We start from the raw sequence: 18361 nt of genomic DNA on the forward strand, positions 1-18361 counted from the left end.
TGCTAATCGCCTGGAAAGCGCTTGTCAATCTGCATGCGGAAACGCATGTGAATCCGCATGTGGATCCGCATGTATTCTGCAGGAAAAACGCATGCACAATCTGCATGTACAATCTGCATGCGTTTTTTCTGCCAGGGAGATGCAGAAATGCTGCAGAAATTTTCTGCTTCATTTCTGCATCGTGGGCACATAGCCTTATGGACACAGGAATCACTATTTGAATACTGTCATTGCAATGCAAATATATTGGGAAACTGCTAACAGAATGTTGTCCCTAATAATGAGAAATAGTGCGCTTTTATTATAAATAGGGGATAAGAGAAATCATTAAAGCACATACGTTGTTTACATTTGAAGAAAAGCTTTTGGTGGGGCTTGCCAATTTAAAAGATGGCGATCGTAGCATTAGAAGTGTAATGCGCATGCCCGGTGACGTCACGAAGCGGGCGGACCAGGTTTGCCCCGATCATGTGACGAGATAATGGGGATTTCCTGGGAGACATGCGCAGATGGGATTTTGAGACGCCGAGGACAGCGTGGAGGAAGTAAGAAACGTGGTCATGCATGATTGCTGCAGTGTGAGTCGCAACCTCAAATATATTATGATTTATAATGTACACCTGGCACTGATAAATACTAATCAAAGCACTTATCACTTTATGAGAGTTATGGATACTGTAATTGATGATAATAATATATCTGCCTAAAATTTTATCACTATGTATGTAACTGAATAATATTTTGTGATATGCACTACTGCACTTTTCTTATGTAATCATGGTTTTGTATCAATTAATTATAATTATGGAATCACTGTTTGTAACTATATAAATTGCACTATATGCACTTGAACTCTGCTTGAGAAAGATTCTGTGAACCGAAACGTTGCCTTTGGGCTCATTAAAGTCCATTTTTCTATAATATTTTTGGAGTGCTGCCTCTTGATATTCTTTCTTTCTATATATATATATATATATATATATATATATATATATATATATATATACTGTATATATATATATATATATATACATAAATGTATACACAGGGTGGGCCATTTATATGGATTCACCTAAATTAAATGGGAATGGTTGGTGACATCAACTTCCTGTTTGTGGCACATTAGTATATGGGAGGGGGAAAACGTTTCCAGATGGATGGTGACCATGGTGGCCATTTTGAAGTCGGCCATTTTGAATCTAACTTTATTTTTTTCAATGGGAAGAGGGTCATGTGACACATCAAACTTATTGACAATTTCATAAGAAAAACAATGGTGTGCTTGGTTTTAACGTAACTTTATTCTTTCATGAGTTTTTTACAAGTTTATGACCACTTATAAAATGTGTTCAAAGTGCTGCCCATTGTGTTGGATTGTCAATGCAACCCTCTTCTCCCACTCTTGACACACTGATAGCAACAACGCAGAAGAAATGCTAGCACAGGCTTCCAGTATCCGTTGTTTCAGATGTTGCACATCTCATATCTTCACAGCATAGACAATTGCCTTCAGATGACCCCAAAGATAAAAGTCTAAGGGGGTCAGATCGGGAGACCTTGGTGGCCATTCAACTAGCCCACGACGACCAATCCACTTTCCAGGAAACAGTTCATGTAGGAATGCTCTGATCTGACACCCATAATGTGATCGTGCACCATCTTGTTGGAAAAACTCAGGGAACGTGCCATCTTCAGTGCATAAAGAGGGCAACACATCAACATGTAGCAGTTTCAGATATCCAGTGGCATTGAGGTTTCCATTGATGAAGAATGGCCCCACTATCTTTGTACTCCATATACCACACCATACCATAAAGATACGAGATGTGCAGCAACTGAAACAATGGATACTGGAAGCCTGTGCTAGCATTTCTTCTGCGGCATTGCTGTCAGTGTGTCAAGAGTGGGAGAAAAGGGTTGCATTGACAATCCAACACAATGGGCAGCACTTTGAACACATTTTATAAGTGATCATAAACTTGTAAAAAACTCATGAAAGAATAAAGTTACGTTAAAACCAAGCACACTATTGTTTTTCTTATGAAGTTCTCAATAAGTTTGATGTTTCACATTACCCTCTTCCCATTGAAAAAAATAAAGTTGGACCCAAAATGGCCGACTTCTAAATGGCCGCTATGGTCACCACCCATCTGGAAAAGTTTTCCCCCTCCCATATACTAATGGGCCACAAACAGGAAGTTGATATCACTTAGGTGTATCCATATAAATGGCCCACCCTATATATATATATATATATATATATATATATATATATATATACAGTGCTGGCCAAAAGTATTGGCACCCCTGCAATTCTGTCAGATAATACTCAGTTTCTTCCTGAAAATGATTGCAATCACAAATTCTTTGGTATTATTCTCTTCATTTAATTTGTCTTCAATGAAAAAAACACAAAAAGAATTGTCCTAAAGCCAAATTGTATATAATTCCACACCAAACCTAAAAAAGGGGGTGGACAAAAGTATTGGCACCCTTTGAAAAATCATGTGATGCTTCTCTAATTCGTGTAATTAACAGCACCTGTAACTTACCTGTGGCACCTAACAGGTGTTGGCAATAACTAAATCACACTTGCAGCCAGTTAACATGGATTAAAGTTGACTCAACCTCTGTCCTGTGTCCTTGTGTGTACCACATTGAGCATGGAGAAAAGAAAGAAGACCAAAGAACTGTCTGAGGACTTGAGAAACCAAATTGTGAGGAAGCATGAGCAATCTCAAGGCTACAAGTCCATCTCCAAAGACCTGAATGTTCCTGTGTCTTCCGTGCATAGTGTCATCAAGAAGTTTAAAACCCATGGCACTGTGGCTAACTTCCCTAGATGTGGACGGAAAAGAAAAATTGACGAGAGATTTCAACGCAAGATTGTGCGGATGGTGGATAAAGAAACTCGACTAACATCCAAACAAGTTCAAGCTGCCCTGCAGTCCGAGGGTGCAACAGTGTCAACCCGTACTATCCGTCGACATCTGAATGAAAAAGGACTGTATGGTAGGATACCCAGGAAGACCCCGCTTCTTACCCCGAGACATAAAAAAGCCAGGCTGGAGTTTGCCAAAACTTACCTGAGAAAGCCTAAAACGTTTTGGAAGAATGTTCTCTGGTCAGATGAGACAAAAGTAGAGCTTTTTGGGAAAAACCATCAACATAGAGTGTACAGGAAAAAAAAAGAGGCATTCAAAGAAAAGAACACTGTCCCTACAGTCAAACATGGCGGAGGTTCCCTGATGTTTTGGGGTCGCTTTGCTGCCTCTGGCACTGGACTGCTTGACCGTGTGCATGGCATTATGAAGTCTGAAGACTACCAACAAATTTTGCAGCATAATGTAGGGCCCAGTGTGAGAAAGCTGGGTCTCCCTCAGAGGTCATGGGTCTTCCAGCAGGACAATGACCCAAAACACACTTCCAAAAGCACTATAAAATGGTTTGAGAGAAAACACTGGAGACTTCTATGATGGCCAGCAATGAGTCCAGACCTGAATCCCATAGAACACCTGTGGAGAGATCTCAAAATGGCAGTTTGGAGAAGACACCCTTCAAATATTAGGGACCTGGAGCAGTTTGCCAAAGAAGAATGGTCTACAATTCCAGCAGAGCATTGTAAGAAACTCATTGATGGTTACCAGAAGCGGTTGTTCGCAGTTATTTTGGCTAAAGGTTGTGCAACCAAGTATTAGGCTGAGGGTGCCAATACTTTTGTCCGGCCCTTTTTTGGAGTTTTGTGTAAAATGATCAATGATTTGATTTTTGCTTCATTCTCTTTTGTGTTTTTCCTTGCAAGCAAATTAAATGAAGAGAATAATACCAAAGAATTTGTGATTGCAATCATTTTCAGGAAGAAACTGAGTATTATCTGACAGAATTGCAGGGGTGCCAATACTTTTGGCCAGCACTGTATATATACATATATATATATATATACATATATATACAGTAGATATATTGTCTCTTGCCTTACATTGGTTTATTCCTGTGGTTCCGTGGCACTTTGTTGTCACCTCTTTCCCTTGGATTTTTTATCTCTTTTGATTATGTCTGATTTTACTTACATTTTTGCAATAAAAATGTAACTTTTATTGGATTTGCTCCTGTTTCCATTTTTCTCTTTTTGGGTTATATAGTTATGGAAGAGCATTTATAGGGGCCGACTCTTTTCTTTTTGGATACTCCCTATAGAGAAGGTAGAGAGGATTTATTACCGTCTCTGCCTTTTCAATTACTGTGTACACAGCTCTGAACAAGTGCTGTGTATTCAGTATGGTAAGCGCAGATAGCGCTTCCTGCTCCAGACCCAGAGATCATGTGATGGCCGGGTGTAGAGAAAGAGCAAGAGCTTCTGGGTCCTAGGAGACCCAGTCAACCCTGCTATATAGGCAGTAGGTTGAATGTCCCCTGTAACTAGGATCAATATACCAGCAGATGTGTTTGGGACACAGGTTTATTAACAATTACTATTATATAAGTATGGCAGGTTCTCCTCCTGCACTTGTTAGTTCAGCTTTCCTCACATACTGCACAGCTCTCCAGTCCATACAATGGTCACTGATGGAGGAGCATGTAACCAGACCACTCCATCAGCCTTGTCCTATTGAGAACCTCCCATGAGAAAGATGCTTTTATAGTGAAGTAGACTGACGGACAGGTCTGGTCACTGCTCCTCCACCAGCAGCCATATTATAGACTAGAGAGCTGGGCAGTCTGTAAGGAAAGCTGCAGTAACAAGAGCAGGAGGAGAATCTGACATACCTACAGTATATCATAGTAAATGCCACAAAATCATGTCCCCAACACATCTGTTAAAGTAAAGATAAAATGGTCAACCTCATTAACTAATTCTGCAGCCAGCAATAGACAGCGCAACACAAAGACTATAGGAGGCAAACGACTCAATTTTATTTTAATGAAACCATATTGCAATTTTTTTTATCCATTCAAGCAAGAAAAAAATCAAATGTTTCAAAAGTTAAGACAACACCTGTGTAAAATCATTGAAATAAAGAGCAAAAAAACCAGGAAAAAATAAATAAAAAAACAATGACTATCCAAATTGCATTTACAAGCCCCATCCCTAACAAAAAACCATGTAACTAATATATAAAAATAACACAAGCACAGAAATCCTTTATTTACTACAGATATTACCAGAAAAAAAATAAAATAATATTAAAATATTGTAAAATTTAGACTCGATGTTTCACAAAAAAATATTTAAATATCCAAACATTACAATTTTTTACAGTTTTTTAAACCATATGTATGAAAATAAGAAAAAAATGTGCCTTGGCAAGAATGGGGAAAAATGGCCTGATCATGTAGGGGTTTAACAAAGTACTGAATATATACATATATATAAATGGACTGGGGAACAGTTCTACAACCCTCCAGCTTCAGATCTTGCTCATGTATCACATCCTCCACCTGTCAGATTTAAAAGATGTGTAACTTGTGTAAAGTGACAACATTGCCCTGATCTGTAAGTGTGGGCATGAGAAGCTACATGTCATGGTGCTCCCTGTGGTAAGCTGATGTATAGTATTACCTGTGCCCTTGGTGGTCTTCTGCCCTTCTTCTTCTTTCTTGATTGAAGAGCTTTCATGTGATGAGCCAAAGATTTGTCTTCTCCTCTTGGCTCCACTTCTTCTAGCTAGGACCTCCTGATGACATTCCTGTTCTTCTTTCTGGCCTTGGTGATCAATCTTCTGAGAGACGATCTCCAACTCTGAGCCATTTCTCTTCTCTCCTCTCCTATGGCTCTTCTTGATGGACGGCTTCTCATCATCCGATGAGTCCAAAACATTTCTTCTCCTTTTCTTCCCTCTCATCCTAAAGTCCTCCTCTTTAATCTCCATAATGTCGCTTTGCTGAAGGCAGCTCCTCCTCATCCGCATGCAAGCCAACCGCAACTCTCCAACTGCCAACCGGCAACATTCCAATGTGCTCACTGGTCATGTGATAGGAATTGACCATAAGCAGTCATATATATGAGTTATCAGATATTGGTGTTTTTCTATTTTATTCTCATCATATCACATAGTATTAGGCCAAGCTCACAGATAGAGGTTTATTTTAGCTTTTCTGCTGCCTTTTTTCCTATAGAAAGACTCAAATATCCAGATCTTTTTCACATTTTCAGGTTAAGACTTGAATATACTTTGCAGCAATCTCGATAGTAATATTTACACGTAATGACAACTATAGGTTTCTAAAGAATAATTTCTAGTTACTATAATGGCTTCTTAGAAAACCCACATGTGTGAGTTTGCTGTTTTGCAGAACGCTCTTTGCCACCATTTTCCTTCTGACGCTGTTTTGCAGCATTTAGGGGATGTGCACACGGTTATTATTTGTAGAGGAAAAGAAATACTAGAGTGTTGGCGGGTAAAATGCTGCCTAAAATATGTGCAAAAACGCTTCAAGAATTGACATGCAGAAGATATGAAACTTCTTCAAATCTGCAAGGAAAAAATAAGCAGAATGTACATGAGATTCCATAAATCTCATTGACTTTGCTAGTACATTAAAACACTGCGTTTTTTCATGCAAAGAACGTGCGGAAATAACTTTTGAAAATACGGCAAAAATGCAACATGTGAACATGCCCTTGGCTTCTAGTCCATCAAAAATAGTGTAAGTCTGAACTTGAGATGCCGCTGTGGATACTCATTCTGGTGTTAATACTATAGGAAATGACAAGGCAATGATCGCGCTTTTTATTAGTGTAAATAGGGAAATACAGCCCTCCTAGACCGGACACAAGGATTTTATTTGCCAATAGTAATAATATTGGTGGGTTATATTTTTTACACTATACTACATACTTTTTTCACATATAACTATTTTCCTGTGATAAATTGTATTATCAATATATGGACTGGAGTTATTTGTAATTTAATTCCATATTTGTTGCACACAGATTGTTCTTTCTGCTGAATTCTAGATTAGTCATTGCTAGTGTCTCGGCATATTAGCATGTTTTTGTAATTTTTTGCTAAACCCTAATGAGGATTATTTGCTTATACTTGATATTCGCTTCTCAATAGTATTCGCTTATTCACTATATTCTAGATTATACATTTTGTCTTAGATGTATATTGGAAGTTCTTCATATTTTTTTCTTATGTCACATTATTATTTTTCACAGTGAATGTTTGATAAAGATCATGTTGACGCTTTTGTATTATACATTTTACTTTGACTTAAAAATAATACTTAGTACAATTTTAATGGAAACAATTTGCTTCAATAACACAGACCCTTATTAAATGACCCAGCATGCCACTTCTGGCCTGAGCTTTCAATGTAGAATTACATATTTGCTGTGTAACTAAATAGCTGTAATGCATAGAATAATTGGGCTTACTACAGAAGGGATAGATGCTCTTCTAGTGAAGCTTCATGATGTCCATTGCTCCAGAGTAGACGACCTTCTCTATGAACACTAAATGCCTGTAAGGCACAGTGTGATTATGGGGTGGGAATGCTTTAGGACATTTCTTTAGGATACAATGACATTGGTGGCAGACTGGTATCTGGTGTCACCACTAAAGGACGGCAGAAGTAATTCAGGCACATACTGGTGACAGTTTAGGATAATGTTACTGAAAAGAGGCAACAAGCTTACTGGTCACAGAGTCTCCGAGACGCCAACATGCTTCATAACTACAAATACTCTTAAATAGGGGAACAGCTTCACCACAGATAGATGACTGGCAAAAACATTTACGCTGGGCTTCCACTTTCCAAACTTTACACCACCTGCTGGAAGGCTCCTCCGCAGTATCTCAAGCTGTCTCGGTGTCCGTCCTCTTACAGAACAGCACTCACACGTTCAAGCAGTTATATGACCAGGTTTCACAAAGCAAACTGTAAAAATACTATTAATCAGATCTCGGACCAGATGGGGCTGATGTACGTACTCTGAAAATTCACATCAGGATGGCTGTGCAATCCTGATGTTAAGAGGAGCGTTTTATCCTTATTTTAATGTGATAAAGGAAAAGTTTCACAAAGGATTATACAGCCATCCTTATGCATATGCTGACAAGTACACCAGCCTCATCTGGGCTAACAGATTTGCATAATAATATATAATACTATAAGCAGTATGTATTGTAAAATCAGTGCTTGGATGTGGCATGAGGCATTGGAGGAGCTCAAGGACCCTGAAGGTGGCTGAATCCTGGTATCTAGACAGCTTCTCAGCAGCACTCACAAGCTCCATGGGAAACAAGTTGTAAGCGCTGTCCTCCTTGTTTGGGAGAACAGTCAACTCTGACAGACAGAATGGTGGCTGACCTAGGCAACAAGCAAATTCTAGAATTCAAAATACCTCCTCTCATGAGAAATGAAGAGAATTTTTAAAAAGGGGTTATTTGCAAAGTTCCCTATTTTTACAAGCACTTTGCAATTTTACCCAATTAAGAAATTGCGTATAGCCTTTTAATAATGTAATTAATCTGACTGATGTAAAAAACTATCCTTTTATAGACAGCACATTAAATATAAAATACAGGTGGATACAATTCTGTTACCATATACTGTGAATATAACTAGTGCCATGAACTGCCCATATGGGTAATGCCATTCAACTGTGCCATATAGTTGCCATATGTACAATATAGGAGCTATAAGAAATGTGCACTTTGAACTTCTGAATTCCAGCACCATGCGGAGCCTACACATGTATCGGTATAATGTGCCATAATGACTATTGTCATACCTGGGTTTATAATATTGGTGGTGAATATATTCTTATGGGCTCTGTATGACATTACTGACATGGGCAGCATTTGCCACTAATGATGGAGCACTGCATGACACTTTATGTTGGCGTTTTGTCCTATTATCTTGGGATAATCTTATTTTTCTGATCACTGTATATTACTAATATTCTGGATACTATACTTTTGGAATCATCTTCTAGTTGTAGCTCTGAAACTTGGGATAAAAGTGACTCTGTAAATGTCAGATTGACATTTTCTAGAATTGAAGAGCATTGTGGTAAGTATGAGAATGTACCAGGCAATAGATGTGTGTAATGCAATGCACATACCGCAGCCTCATGCTGAACCCCTCACCGCAGATTCATGAGTGTGAATGGCCCAAAGGCCAGACCGAAATCCCATTGAGGATCTGTGGCAAGACTTGAAATTGCTGTTCACAGACGTCTCCATCCAATCTCACTGAGATAGAGCATTTACAAAGAAGAATGGGAGAAAATGTCACCTCTAGATGCAAAGCTGGTAGAGACATACCTGAAAAGACTTGCAGCAGTAATTGCAGCGAAAGGTGGTCCTACAGACTATTTACTCCGGAGGGATAAATACAAATGCAAGTCACAGTTATCAGATTTATATTTTCTCAATATATAGAAAACCTTGTAGAATTTACTTTACACTTCACACATACAGTGGTGTGAAAAAGTGTTTGCCCCCTTCCTGATTTCTTATTCTTTTGCATCTTTGTCACACTTAAATGTTTCAGGTTAGTAATGGGGGTGTCTTATAGACGCCCATCATTACTAACCTGGGCTTCATGGCAGCTGGCGCTGACATGAAAACCAACCCTATTACCCCCTGCCACCGCACCAGGGCAGCGTGGAAGAGCGAGGCTAAGTGCCAGAATTGGCGCATCCTATGGATGCGCCATTTCTGGGGTGGCTGACGGCTGGTGTTTCTAGCCTGGGAGGGGGCCAATATTCATGGCACCCTTCCTGGGCTATTAGTATCAGCCCCCAGCTGTCTGTCCAGCCTTTGCTAGCTATTAAAATAGGGGGGACCCCACGTCATTTTTTTGGGTGGGTCTCCCATTTTAATAGTTAGTAAAGGCTAGGTATTCAGCTGGGGGCTGATATTAGTAGCCGGGGAAGCTCCATGGGTATTACCCCCTTCCCAGGCTTCAAACATCTGCCCCAGCTGTCTGCTTAACCTCCGATAGAGACTAAAATTATGGGGGATCCCACGTCAATTTTTTTTAAATAAATCCTTTATTTTAACACTAAATGACACTTGAGGGGTTAATAAAGATGCAGTCCCTAAATTAATATTTATTTTTTAATTATTTTTTCCCAAAAATTTTGACGTGGGCTTTGCCATATTTTTGTATGCGAGCCAGGTACAGAATCCAGGAACGGGCTGCCCCCAACTCCCAGCTGCCTATTTGTACCTGGCCGGACACAATATAGGGAAGCCCTTTTTTTTTTATTATTTCATGAATTTCATGAAATAAGTTTAAAAAAGAAAAATACGTGGGGCTTCGCCCTATTTTTGTGTCCAGCCAGGTACAAATAGGCAATTTTTTTTTAATTATTTCAGGAAATTCATGAAATAATTAAAAAAAAATTGATGTGGGGTTTCGCACTATATTTGTGTCCAGCCAGGTACAGCAGACAGGAACGGGCTGACCCCAACCTCCAGCTGCCTATTTGTACCTGGCCGGACACAACAATATAGGGAAGCCCTTTTTTTTTAATTATTTCATGAAATAATTAAAAAAAAATTGACGTGGGGCTTCGCACTATATTTGTGTCCAGCCAGGTACAGCAGGCAGCAACGGGCTGCCCCCAACCACCAGCTGCCTATTTGTACCTGGCCGGACACAACAATATAGGGAAGCCCTTTTTTTCTTAATTATTTCATGAATTTCATGAAAAAATTTAAAAAAAAATACGTGGGGCTTCGCCCTATTTTTGTGTCCAGCCAGGTACAACTAGGCAGCTGGGGACTGGAATCTGCAGCGCAGGGAGGCCCAAGCTTTCTGGGCCCCACCCGCTGCAAATTGCAGTCCACAGCCACCCCGGAAAATGGCGCGTTCATAGAAGCGCCATCTTCTGGCGCTGTACCCAACTCATCCAGGGCCCTGGTGCGGTGGCTCACTGGGTAATAAAGGGGTTAGGGCCAGCTTGGCATTATCAGCTGGCCCTAAGCCCGAAATTCATGGGGTCACGCCAATATTAGACATGACCGCCATGAATTTCTAGTAAAGTATTTAAAAAAAAACACAAACACCCAGAATAAAGTCCTTTAATTGAAATAAAGACACAATTCTTTATTGTTCTAAATTAAACCATACTTACCATCACGCCCATTCCAGCTGAAGCCAACGATCTCCTGCAATAAAAGAAAAATAATAAAGCAACATCATTCTTACCTTTCGATGGTTCCCAGGACAGCTCCAGCTCTGCTACATCGAGATGACAGGCTGGACCGCAGGAGAAAGCTGCCATCCAGCCTGTCATCCCGCAGACACTGAGAAGCGCAGGCATGCTTGCGCTCCTCAGTATCAGGCTGTGACGGCATCCCGATGAGCCGAGTCTCTCACGCTCACCGCATGCGCAGGAGAATTCTCCCACGCTATCAGTGACGTGCATGAGGTGAGCTGAGTTCATTGTTGGCTCATCGGGATGCCGTCACAGTCAGACACTGAGGAGCGCAAGCATGCCTGTGCTTCTCAGTGTCTGCGGGATGACATGCTGGATGGCAGCTTTCTGCTGCGATCCAGCCTGTCATCTCCATGTAGCAGAGCTGGAGCTGTCCTGGGAGCCATCGAAAGGTAAGGATGATGTTGCTTTATTATTTTTCTTTTATTGCAGGAGATCGTTGGCTTCAGCTGGAATGGGCGTGATGGTAAGTAAGGTTTAATTTAGAACAATAAAGAATTGTGTCTTTATTTCAATTAAAGGACTTTATTCTGGGTGTTTGTGGTTTTTTTTTAACTTTGACTATGGGGTTAGTAATGGGGGTGTCTTATAGACGCCTCTCCATTACTAACCTGGGCTTGATGTCAGCTGGCATTATAAGCTGACATCAACTCCAACCCTATTACCCCACTGCCACCGCTACAGGGCAGTGGGAAGAGCGAGGCTAAGTGCCAGAATTGGCGCATCCTATGGATGCGCCATTTCTGGGGTGGCTGACGGCTGGTGTTTCTAGCCTGGGAGGGGGCCAATATTCATGGCACCCTTCCTGGGCTATTAATATCAGCCCCCAGCTGTCTGCCTAGCCTTTGCTAGCTATTAAAATAGGGGGGACCCCACGTCATTTTTTGGGGGGGGTCCCCCATCTTAATAGCTAGTAAAGGCTAGGTATTCAGCTGGGGGCTGATATTAGTAGCCTGGGAAGCTCCGTGGGTATTACCCTCTTCCCAGGCTTCAAACATCTGCCCTAGCTGTCTGCTTAACCTCCGCTAGAGACTAAAATTACGGGGAGCCCCACGCCAATTTTTTTTAAATAAATCCTTTATTTTAACACTAAATGACAAGTACAGTAACCAACACTATCACTGTACTTATTATATATGTGACTGACATGTTTCTATCTATCTAATCTATGTGTGATGCTCTATTATTTCTGTTGTAAATTGTCGGGTACCGCTGCTGAATTGCCGGCCGGCTTTTTTAAAGAGACGGTGCATGAAAACGCTAAGATTTTTTTAAATAAATCCTTTACACTAAATGACAAGTACAGTAAGCAACACTGTCACTGCACTTCTTATATATGTGACTGACATGTTTCTATGTATCAAATCTATGTGTGATGCTCTTTCTTTCTGTTATAAATTGTCGGGTACCGCTGCTGAATTGCCGGCCGGCTTTTTTAAAGAGACGGTGCATTAAAACACTAATATTTTTTTAAATAAATCCTTTACACTAAATGACAAGTACAGTAAGCAACACTGTCACTGTACTTCATATATATGTGACTGACATGTTTCTATCTAATCTATGTGTGAAGCTCTATTCTTTCTGTTCTAAATTGTCTGGTACCGGTGTATGCCACTGATGAATTGCCGGCTTTTCATGTTTCACTGTGAGCACTGTTCCCATCGATTTGGGCAACCACCTCCACCAATACATTCTACATTATTGTTAGTTGTTTTCCTTCATGTAGAAATAACCTACAATGAAAGAAAGGGTTTATTTTCATTCCGATATTTGTGTCCCATTGATTTGCATTGGTTTCCGGTATCGGAATCGGCGATATCCGATACTTTTTGGGTATCGGCCCGATCCAATCCGATCCGATATTTCCTGATATCGGAAGGTATCCCTCAATACTAGTCCTGACCTCAATCCCATTGAAAATCTTAGGGGTGAGCTGAAATCTGCCATTGGGAAAAAGAACCCTGCAAACATTCAAGAGCTTGAACAAACTGCAAAGGAAGAGTGGGAGAAAATTCCAGCTGAGAAGTGCAAGAAGCTTACAGATGGCTACAAGAAATGTGTGGAGGCTGTCAGCAATGACAAAGGGTGTGCAACCAAGTATTAATTAGGGGTGCCATTATTGTGGCACATTCAGTTTTTTCTTTGATATTGCAACATTGAAGTTGAAAAACAATATTGTATTGTTGTTTTACTTTGGACCACAAATCCTGAGGATATAACTTTGGTACATTTCCATTTATTTCTGAAGATATTGTACAGTCTACGAAAAAATTACGGCGTGACAAGAATGGTGAGCAGCACTGTAGTACAATAAATCATTAAAAATTTAAATATATATAGAATATAAAAAATAAAAAAAGCTGAAATTAAATTAATAATTAATTTTTTAAAACCTTTTTTTAAAACGCATTTTCCCTTGAAATTATATACTGTATATATAAAGGATAGAGCTTATGTGTTCAGTAATAATGTTGTCGTGTCAATGGAAGGGTGAAAAAAAATGGTAAGAGGAGGATATATAGATGGAAAACGTCCAATCACTAGCTGCCTCTATCTGTACCAGAAGCTAGGTACCACCCGACCAATTATCCATAGATCATCGCAACCCAGGGAATCATCTATTAACTTTCATAGCTGCAAATCATTATCCGGTAATCTTAAGACAAATTTACATACCAAGAAAGGGGGACATTCAACTCATTTTGGTGAAACATTATTTCTATGTCTGTTATTCCTTTCATTCATCCTGCTCTGTTCAGCCGCTGTTTAGCGTGATAGTATCAATCCTTTATCTAGTAGCCATTCTTCCTTACGGGTTTTCACACAGGACCCGCTAATCTATCAGCAGCTTCCAGCAATACCCACTCCCCTTTTTTCGGCGCTAGTGTTTTAAAGCCTAATTTCTTTCTAGATTCAGCTCCGGACATTTGTGATAGATTATTTCCTCCTATACTCGTATATAGATATAGCCATTTGAATTGCTGTTATGAAATGTTTTGAAATGATTGAAAGTGCATGTTTAACAAAAAAAAATTCTATTCTTTTTAATCTGTTCTCCTCTCCTTTTTTAAGAGGTCTCAGAGTCCTGCCAATATATTGCTTTGAACATGGGCACTGAATTAAATCTATAACTCCTTCACTTTCACACCTTAAAATGCACCCAACAAAAAAATGCAAGTGTATTTCTGCAATTGTCCCATCTTTAATGTAACGGCAGTTCACACATTCATTCCTAGTGCTGTATATGGGAATCACTGACATTTCTACAGTATGTTATATTTTATCTTGATTATCAATATTTCTTGCACGGGGTCCCCATGGTATCATATTACTGATTGTAATTTTTTTATGTGTAATAAATGATTATTAATAGGGGGATTTATATGTGCCTGTAATTATTTTTCTTCAATAAACATAAAGCTAGAATCGCTACAGAATGTGCCTCTGCCATATACTAGTCTGTAGAGTTTGAATACTCGTGCAAGAAGCATTTATCAGGTTTGAATTTTATGAGAAAGTTTGCAGATATATAATGAATATGTGTAAATCAATCTGTACCACTAGGTAAAAATCCTTACATCAAGGAGACCAAGTAGACAAAAGTGAGCACTTCAAGTTAGTGTGTATAAAAAACAAATGATTTTACTGAACAATATCATAGACATTACCAAACACATACATAAAATAAAAACAGATGCCTCTTGTTTGAGGGATGGTAAGAAATGCCAACCCAGTATGCATGAATATTATCTCCTGGTGCACCCCACAAAATAGCATAGAACAACCTAGCAGAGATAGTCACTGCAGAGTAACCTATACCATTACATAATCCAACGATTCCAAGGATTGAAACTATCCAAAGTGCATGTGCATGTCAAAGAAGGAAATTGTTCATTAATTGGGGTGGTCCAGTGGTTAAACAAAAACAAAATAAACCCTGCTTCAAAGTCATCAATCAAGAGATAAATACATAATAAACCCTTAAAGTGCATGTGTATGGAGAATTATAATGCTCAGAATTATAATACACCAATGTCTGGAAATGACAGGGCTACTACAGAGCATGTATATAACTTAGTGTTCACAGAAGCGAAAGAGTCGAGGTGAAAAGCAGTTTATATGCTTGTTAGAAACTCACAACATGTATGGCTATACATGCAATACCGCACGCCTGGAAAACATGGACTGCCTCTGATGTACAAAAGCCCTGCTAGATGCAATCAAAAATAGGTAAAATGCAGTGGTGTACCACTAATGGCGGCAGACCACACGACTGCTATGGGGCCCGTGAGCTGGGGGGCCCCATAGCAGTCCAGGGGCGGACATATCGCTGCTGGTGCAGCTGTGCCGGGGGGCCCGCCGGTGCAGCGTCTCCCTGCTCGTGGCGGGCAGGGAGCGATCCCTGCATCCCCGCTACTGACAGGACAGAATGGCAGCGGAGCTGCAGAGATCCATCCTCTGCTTCCTGCCCGCCGCTTCCTCCCTTACACAGGCACGCGCTCCTTGATGACATCATCATGCAGCGCGGGCCTGTGTGAGGGAGGAAATTGCAGCGGCCTGCGGGGGCAGAGAGGTAAGTGTTTTTTTTTTGTTTTTTTTTTACTGAAACGCTGGTGAGATCAATAATGGGGCTGATGGAGCTGGAGAGCGCAATAAGGGGGCTGATGGGGCTGGCTAGAGCAATGGTGGGGCTGGTGCGGCTGGGGATAACAATGGTGGGGCTGGGAAGAGCAGTGATGATGCAGCTTGCGGGGGAACGGGCAGAGGGGTAAGTGTTTTTTTTTTTATTTTTACTGAAACGCTGGGGAGAGCAATAATGGTTATGACTGGGCTGGAGAGAGCAAAAGTGGGGCTGATGGGGCTGGTGAGAGCAATGGTAGGGCTGATGGGGCTGGGGAGAGCAATGGTGGGGCTGGGGAGAGCAATGGTGGGGCTGATGGGGCTGGGGAGAGCGCTGATGGGTCTGGGGAGAGCAATGGTGGGGCTGGGAAGAGCAGTGATGGGACTGATGGGGCGGGGAGAGCAATGATGGGGATTAGTAGACCAATGACGGGGATGGGGAGAGCAATGGCTGGGGATAACAATGGTGGGCTGGAGAGAGCAAAAGTGGGGCTGATGGGGCTGGTGAGAGCAATGGTAGGGCTGATGGGGCTGGGGAGAGCAAAGGTGGGGCTGGGGAGAGCAATGGTGGGGCTGATGGGGCTGGGGAGAGCAATGATGGAGGTGCTGGGAGAGTAATGACGGGGGTTGCTGGGAGAGAACAATGATAGGGGTGCTCGGAGAGAGCAATGACGGGGTGCAGGGAGAGAACAATGACGGGGGTGCTGGGAGAGAGCAATGACGGGGGTGCTGGGAGAGAGCAATGATGGGGGTGCTGGGAGAGAGCAATGATAGTGGTGCTGGGACAGAGCAATAATGGGGGTGCTCGGAGAGCGCAATGACGGGGATGCTGGGAGACAACAATGATGGGGTGCAGGGAGAGAGCAATGACGGGGGTGCAGGGAGAGAGCAATGACGGGGGTGCTGGGAGAGAGCAATTACAAGGGTGCTGGGAGAGCAATGACTGGGGTGCTGGGACAGAGCAATGTTGGGGGTGTTGGGAGAGAGCAATGATGGAGGTGCTGGGACAGAGCAATGATGGGGGCGCTTGTATATTTTCCGTGTGCACATAGCCTTACAGTTAATTGGGGAGAGTCACAGAGACTGAATAATTTATATTATTGGCAGGTGGAGATTATAGTTAATGGGGGGCACAGTGCTGCTTATCACTTTATATTTTGATTACTAAGTGGCTACCCCTAGTATATTAATGGGGGATAACAGACCTGTATTCAGGGGCGCAGTGCAGGAGAGACACATGTATATATACAATATATGTGACCTTGTTATTATCTAGGCTGGAGATCATCATGACAAGACGAATCATGACTGGGAGATGTCGACATGAAGGTCTGACCAGATGGAGAAGAAGCAGCAGAAACCGACTCTGATCAGGCGAGACGTCAGCGGTAAGTGCCTGGATGTAAATATTATTCTGTATCTGCGCTGTATGACTTGGAGTGATAATGTTACATGTAAAATCCCTTAGGCTGCATTCTCACATTTGTGTAAAATGTCAGATTTTTTAATTGGATGGTCCACGGACTTGTAGAGTTTTATAGATCACGGATCTGAGAATGAGATCTGTGAGGATCAGAGAATGTCCTGTTCTGATCCGATTTTGAGGATTACAATAGGACATGCTCAATGCGTCTGTAAAACAGGGTAGCACACTGACACTGCACACAAATGCAGGAATATAGCCGTATTATGTATAGCACAGTCCCTTAGTACATAGTGTAATCACTTATTATGTATAGCATACGCCCTTAGTATATAGTGTACTCGCTTATTATGTATAGCGCCGTCCTTAGTTATATAGTTTCATCTTTTATTATATATAACACCCTCCCTTTTTACCTACCATCCTCTCTAGTTCTAGAGCTCACAATTGGGGGATCATACTGTGTTGGGGTCAGCAAACTTTGCCCTGGTAGTTGAGGTGAGGTACAGTAGGGTCATTATACTGCGCATGTGGAGGAATTCACCATGGGGGTATCATACTGTGTTTGGGGGACACTTTTGTTGGTATCACACTTCATGGGACAATGAAAGAGGGGTCTAGGACGTCAGCAGGAGGAAAATTACTATGTAAAGGCTGGAAGGTTGTGTGATCTGCTCTTCTGTGACACCGACAATTATTTACATTTTTTTTGGGGGGGGGCCCAATTTGAACTTCTGCTATGGGGCCCCATGAATCCTATGTACGCCCCTGGTAAAATGTATTGCTAATAGCATTGTGCCACTTACACAGTGGAGTGTGAGACAGGGTTTGTCCTGCATCCCTCTTCCCCGACGCGCATTTTGTCCACACTTCCTCAGGGCCGTGTCAGAGGAGAGGGACGCTGGACCTTTTAAGTGATCACTGTACCAATGGTTGACAGAGGCTAGATATCACATGATTTAAACCTTCAGGGTTGTGAAGGATATGACGTGGCACATCGTAGGATTTTTTACCTTGTACATTGATTTACAGTTGTCCCTGTGACACTATGTTTGTTTTCAATCATTTTTATTAATATTTTATAACAGTTCAAGGGGTAGGGATATGGTTAGGGAATAGAGGAATATATGGGGGAC

Source organism: Phyllobates terribilis, unplaced genomic scaffold (assembly GCF_046119375.1).
Source record: "Phyllobates terribilis strain yellow unplaced genomic scaffold, ASM4611937v1 Scaffold_88__1_contigs__length_6355796, whole genome shotgun sequence".
Lineage (NCBI taxonomy): Eukaryota > Metazoa > Chordata > Amphibia > Anura > Dendrobatidae > Phyllobates > Phyllobates terribilis.